Source organism: Bradysia coprophila, unplaced genomic scaffold (genome assembly GCF_014529535.1).
Source record: "Bradysia coprophila strain Holo2 unplaced genomic scaffold, BU_Bcop_v1 contig_232, whole genome shotgun sequence".
Lineage (NCBI taxonomy): Eukaryota > Metazoa > Arthropoda > Insecta > Diptera > Sciaridae > Bradysia > Bradysia coprophila.
This window is the reverse complement of record NW_023503493.1, coordinates 18,842,955-18,850,062: the sequence shown is the minus strand read 5'-3', so window position 1 is coordinate 18,850,062 and position 7,108 is coordinate 18,842,955. Positions and strand designations below refer to the sequence as shown.

The following is a 7,108-nucleotide window of genomic DNA, read 5'->3' as shown; positions in this document are numbered from 1 at the left end:
GTAAATTGAACTGAGACAATAAAAATTTCTTCGGGTTTTACAAGATATTTTGCTATAATGTAGGAGCTAAGAACATTATTGGTCACATCGCTATTGATGAAATAAAAGCGAAAAGTTGAAGCGAATTTTTATGTTATTGTTTGTAGATTCTGTTGTGTTGCTGGCCAGAAAAGATTCAGCTTTACTATATGATTGACAACATTGTTTTAGTGCATTAGTTTAATGTTCAACGATCATCACAACATCACTGCTTAATGTATTTCTGTAAAAATGAGAATGTTATCAACGCACTGTCAGTGCTTTGATGTTATAAATTTTACAGATATCAGTCGAAATTATTTTCCTTTGAAATAAGTGGTAACCAAACATTTGAAACAATTCAAAAGAATTTTTCAACTTATTTCGTTGTCTTTCCGAAGGCCAACCCATTAAATCTAAGTAAATATAGTTAAATCCGCTCAGATTTCTAAAAATCATTTGTTATCGACTTTTCAATCTTTTGTCGGACGTGGTCCGACTTTCATACAAAATATTTTTATTTTTTTTAAATATAGTTTGTTCTGGAGGTGTAACGGGCGGAAAGCGCTAAAGAAAAGGAAAGCGCCAGCCTTTTTGCTAAACTTTTTTATTTTACATTTTTTTTGTAATTTTCAAAACTCTGGCCTGGCGGAACGTTTGCAGTTTTCCGCCCATACAAAACAAATATTTTGGAAAGGGTTCGACAAAACAAGCTATGACCTCCATATTTTACTATTACTTACTTCTATATAGGTACTTCAAGTGACAGATTCAATAATTTTATGAATATTATACTTCTAATAGGTCGAGCAGAAGGTCTTTCATACTATTTTCGGAGCGATGCGTGAAGGTGAAAGGTGGTGGCGACGATACAACTACTTTAAATTGAAACGTGATTTTGGCGAGCCAGATATAGTGGCAGTGGTGAAAGTACAACGGTTGAGGTGGGCCGGGCATGTAGCACGCATGGATAGAAACAGAGCCCCCTCAATGTTATTCCGAAATGATCCATAAGGACGCCCTAAAATGCGATGAACAGATGGCGTCGAATCAGATCTTCGTGCGCCTGGAATAAGAGGTTGGCAAAGTGCAGCAAATGACCGGACACGCTGGAACCGGATTCTCGACCAGGCCAAGGCCCACAAGTGGCTGTAGCGCCTGTAAAGTAAAGTAAGTACTTCTAATAGACGAATGCCGGCTTATAAGCCGACGGAACGCAGTTCAATATTTAAGAAAAAAGTTTGAGTTCACAGTTTGGGTATGTGACGACGTGTGCAAGGTTCCTTCCTGGTTCTAAGATTTTAGGATTTGGCCACAAAAAAAAATATTAAGACTTACATTTGACCTCGTCAATATTAACGTGTTAGTTTTCATGTTTTCTGAAACTTACCGTTGTGACCTCAGATTCGGTACTTTCCGTGAAAATTCTACGTTTAGGGTTTCGTATCGGAATCCTTTAAATGTTGAAATTTCCCGTTAGACGTTTGAGATTTGCTCTATTTCTGTACTACAAACCTTTCAACTGACTCGTAATAAATCAAAAAATGAACGAAAAACCGATTTAGTATGAACATGCATATACACGAAGAGAATATCAATTTAACTGAATCAATCACTTTAAAAGATTTATTGCTTCAATAAAACTGTGGTTGTCAGGAGAACTCGATTTTACGAGCACTTGTTCGAAAAAAATTAATCGCCCTTGTCGATGCACATTCAAGTCTATATCGTGAGATAAAATCTCAAATGCCATATCTTAATTCGAAATGCAAATACAGAAAAATATTCTCCACGCCCAATTTTCTCATCAAAACAATAAATTATCATTTTCCCAAAAATACCCATCGACAATCATTACAAAATAATCGAATATTTTTGTGTACATCCACGTTTCCAACACACAATAATACGACTTTCTGTATTTTTTTGTGTTCTTTTTTTTGATTCTGTTACAATTTATGATGAAGTTGACTGATGACCATTCCACTTTATTGAATGAAAGAACATTTATCATATGGTTAGTGATGCGGAAATAAAACAATTTTTGGAAACTTTTGCCGGAAAAGTGCAAATAATCATTGATGGTTTTGTCTGTCGTTGCCGTATGCAGTAACTTTTGTGTATACCCGTTATACGGGAAAGATGAATTTTTTATGCTATGTTATGTTGTGCTTACATCGTTCACACGAAGAAATGGTGTGTACACATTTTTGAAATGGAAAAATGTTTGTTTTTGAACGAAAATGATAAAAAATTGAGAAAACGTGTTAAAAGATCGAATGAATGAGTATGGTTTGGCATAGGGTGTGTGTTTACTTTATATACACATTTGATGAGAGTGTGCTTTTGTTGATTCAATTACAATTTTTTCCATAGATGATTCAATTACGAGTAATGGATAGAAAATTATCAGTTTCCCATTTTTTGGAGCAGGAACGATGAAACAACTTCAATTGCTTGTCATTATTTTAATTGCGCTCTCAATGATCACACAGGCTGTTTCATAATTATTATTACAACACTTCTGAAACTCGTAACTCTGGAACATTAATTAAAATCCAAAAAGGGTTGTACACTCGGAATAGTTATTGACTCGAAATAGTCCAACATATTATTTACGCTCGACGATTATAACACAATAAATTTAATTAAAGTTCTCTTTGTATGTACACACTGCAAACACACAGCATATTATGTGCACCATTCCAACAGTAACATACCATATAGGATTTTCAACGAATCAACGAAAGAGAACAATTATAATACCAACTTTATTAACGTCCGTTGTTCAAGACTTCATTTTCACTGGGAGCATACACTACACACTCCTTATGCATAAACCCATGGACATTGAATATAAGTGCAACAAAGTTACTAATTTTAGAACGTGTGTTTCGAAAAGCTTAATTACGTACAAATTGTTGGCAATTATACAGGAAAACATAAACTTTGTTGATGTTGTACGTACAACGGATATATGGAAAGTATGTGCCATATTATAATGTCCGTTTTTGGATATAAATTTATTTTAATAATACCGAGACCGGTGTTACTACACCAAACCTTAATAGAAATTTCAAAATTTCGTTTCATTTTAATGTCTGTTTCAAATGTGGCCGTCATGTTTGCTTGGCCATATCAAAATACAGAGAAAGTGCCATTCTTATGGCATGTATAATGAATCCTTTAGTTGTCATGCAATTTTGCTTACACAGTCTGCCTAAGACATTCATAACATCTGTTACATCTAAAATTGTGTTGCTTCATTAAATGATTGGCATATAATACACAGAAATCATGAAAGATCATGATAATATTCACAGTGGTGGTAGTTCACACATGGCGGACGACAATTTGATTGCTTACTTCAATTTCCTTCCGAATAATAACTTAGTCTCTAATGTCCTTATAAGAGCTTAAATGTTTGTAGGCAATTTTCCGAGCCAGAGCAATCATCGAGTCTATTATACTTCCGCAGATTGTAAGATAATTTTTTGTCATGCTGTAATTAGACTGAAGTTATAAAATTAGCGAATAAGCTGAGCTGTTTAAAAACTGCAATATTCCCTATCGTGGCTCACCATATGAATTGATCAAATTCAATTTTAAGCTTACTGAACAAAAAATTTGAATATTGAATGTGTGCCTAATAATAGAGAGAAAATTGCAAAATCTACTGTGCCAAATATTCGACATTTTCATCAAGCTCTTCCCCAGGGAAATAAGCTTTTCAATTTTTCCCTGCTATTTACACTCCCCTGCATGGTCACTATCGGACATTGTATTTTAGCAATTAAATTTAAATCTTTGCCTTTACGCTGAACACATGCATTCTTCTATGATGGCCTTTATTATTGACATTTGAAATGTCTATCGAATTGAATCGTATGTTCTTCGTGCTCAGTGTAAATCGGCTATATAGTGAGTGTCCTGTTGCAACTGTCTATGAAGCAATCGGACAACGCACCAGCATTTGCACTGCACTTGACAATGACATGGAAAGTGTCCTAGTTGTGTGAACTCGTTTTTATAAGTGTAAGATTGTGGTACCTGAAATCCAGATGATATGCAAATGCCGGTACGTTGAATCAGATAATTTCAGAAAAAAAAACAAGACAAACTAATGACCGACCCTTTTCTAAAATTATTTAAATCAGTTTCAGTAATAAATTACAAACTGACAATGTTCGGGGAACACAAGTGGATATAAATCAATGTTAGACTAAATTCTAGCGTACAAGTTCATGACATTTTCAAAAACAAGAGAAAAACCGTTGAAATAAATTATACGGAATATCTCAGTGCATAGGTTGTCAAATTCACATACGATGCAAAAAGAATCTTTTGCAGATGGGTTTTTTTCTCTTCATTTCTGTTCTATACTAAGACCAGGGAAGACGGAATAACTACGACGAGGGCATAGCAAAATGAATAAATTCTCTTCATATAAATAAGACACACGAAAGGATAATATATAATTCTGAATATAAATATTTATTTTCATTACACCAACTACGAAAGTTGTAATTTTCGCTTCCCGAATGAGATGCGAAAGTATAAAAATTCAACTCTCAGTTAGCCACGACATCACAAGAGGTGCGAAAATACTTTCGCCTCCCAAAAGAGGAGCGAAAGTACTTTCGCCCCTCAAACGAGGATGCGAAAGTAAATGACAGCAACAACATGTGTTCCGTCTGGTGTCGTTGTGATCACTGTGATTGTTGTGATAGAAAAGAACGTTGCCAATAATTTATAAATTTTTCTTTTACCAGGGGGCTGCCGCCCCCTGGACCCCCGCATATTTCAACTTATTTCGGTAAATTTCATCAGTTGAAACATTATAAGGAAGCTCAAATTACAATTTTCGTAGTTGTTGTAATGAAAAGTTGTGTGGATCACATGGCACGACGTAAAAAAATTCAACCTGTACGATTGCCGCCCTGGCCTTCGGCCACGGGCTGCAAACTTCGCACACGGTTGAATTTTTTTACTTTCGTCCCTTGTGATCCAAATAACCATTGCAGCACATAGCTCAAACCTTTGCATAGTAAAATAAGATTCAAAAACTTCGAAAGTCATTCACATTCCTCATCAATTTTTTAGCAGTAAAACACCTTCGCCTTTAGGCTAAAAATGTCATCCCCATAAATAAATGAAAATTGATAAAGAAAAATAACATTCTTCCCGATATAGAGTTGTGCAGAAAATTGCGGGCATTTTATCTGGCCTGACCGGGTCAGATGTATATATCGTTAGATTAGGGTAAGGGTGTAGTATCGACTACTCATTCAAATATTATTGTATAAATGTCCGTGAGAAAATTAATAAAGCAAGTCATTAGGGGAATTCCGTTCATTTTATTTATACTGAGTATATCGCGTATATTCTGAGTATATCCAGTATAACGAGTATATCTTCGTATATTCCGTATATCGAGTATAAGTCGCATGTGTTTGACAACTGCCACATTTGGAAAAATGAAATTTTTGCCATGAACATGCCATTGTGTAGCTTTTGATCTCAGGAGTCTGACAAGGTAATAAGTTTTTAGGCACATGATTTCATAGTCTTATCGCTCAGCCGATATTAGTCTGATGTCTGATTGAAAAACTAATTACCTTGCCAGACTCCTGAGATCACAAGCTACACACTGACATTTTGTTTGATCGAAATCCATCGCGTAAAAAAATTCATTTTTCCACATGTGGCTGTTGTCAAACATATGCGACTTATACTCGATATACGGAATATACGAAGATATACTCGTTATACTGGATATACTCAGTATAAATAAAATGAACAGAATTCCCCTATTACTTTGTTAATCCTGTAACGAAATAGTCGTGTTTCTATAAGACTCTACAAAGGGTTAGATTTTTGCGGACTGGACTTTAGAAAACACCATGGCCCGCACAGCTCTATTCGGGATATGTGATGATTTCTTGAACAGCGACATAATTGCATTGTGAACAACAAGTAACGAAGAATCCCAAACAAATACAAATTTGAATATAATTTGAAAACGATGTTCTGAAAGAAATATTTTTTTGTCGATGTTGTATCAGGGGTTGACTATGCATACACGCTAGAAGAGATGAGCTCAATGCACGATATATATGCAAAGTGACAATAAATAAGACGACGAACTAAAATGCTTATGCCGTGGAAGTTTTATAATAACACATCATGGAAATGTGTATTGAATTTTCCTTGAATATGCTTCCTGAAGTATGAAACGCACACATGTGATTTATATTTTTCGCGTGTTTCACTTTTGCATTGAAAATCGTAAGGAAAATTACATTTCTTTGTTATTGTGCCAGTATCACCAGATTGGTTTATTAGGATTTAAAATTTTCTTTATGGAAAAATGTGACTGCAAATAAAAATAAATCTTTCAAAATGAGACAAATTGCTTTTCTCTTTATTCGTATAATGTACGTAGACAAAGTAGATCTGAAAATATGGTATTTTGTTTGCAATTTAAATGAAAAATAAATTGAAAATGAAAGGTATCAACATTTGAAAAGAAAATTCGTTTCATCATCGACATTGCTTACAAAGTATTTGCTACTCTGACGCGATTGTTTATCGAGAATCTAATGAATGAATAGCTTGTTACAGTAACAAAGAACCGGAAAAACTTTGAGGAATACGAACTACAAGTAGCGTAAATTTATAAGAAAACAGATAGTCAGTGCCAGTCGCAGCTTCACGAGTTCGTTGAAAATCAGTCAAAGAGTACAATAAATAACAGGCTCGAACTTCAAAAAGGGATATTTGTTATGGATCCAATAATAAATTGCTTTTCATTTCATTTCATTCTTTTCTTCTCAAAAATATTATTAACAATTACAACGCAAATAGTTTTATTAACCTCAACACACGCCCATTTGTTAATTTTCCTTTCAACACGTTTCGAATTGTAAAAGTCAGCGGGAAGCTCGCTGAGAATTTTTCATGTCAAACGTTTGGTTTTTTTTAAAGATTTTTATTTATTGAAAAATATGTAACAATACCCAAAACAAACTCACCAAACGAACACCAATATTTACCCCATGTCGATACATTAACACTTGAAATTAAATTA

The 7,108-nt window shown here is 34.4% G+C and overlaps 1 long non-coding RNA gene across 1 annotated transcript; it reads left to right on the top strand.

Annotated features, from left to right (window-relative positions):
* Positions 1-1,057: 1,057 nt before the first annotated feature.
* On the top strand, positions 1,058-4,874 carry LOC119075712. Its single transcript, XR_005087440.1, has 3 exons — positions 1,058-1,192; positions 3,168-3,172; positions 4,864-4,874. It is a non-coding gene; the product is annotated as an uncharacterized LOC119075712 (long non-coding RNA).
* The last annotated feature ends 2,234 nt before the right edge of the window (positions 4,875-7,108 follow it).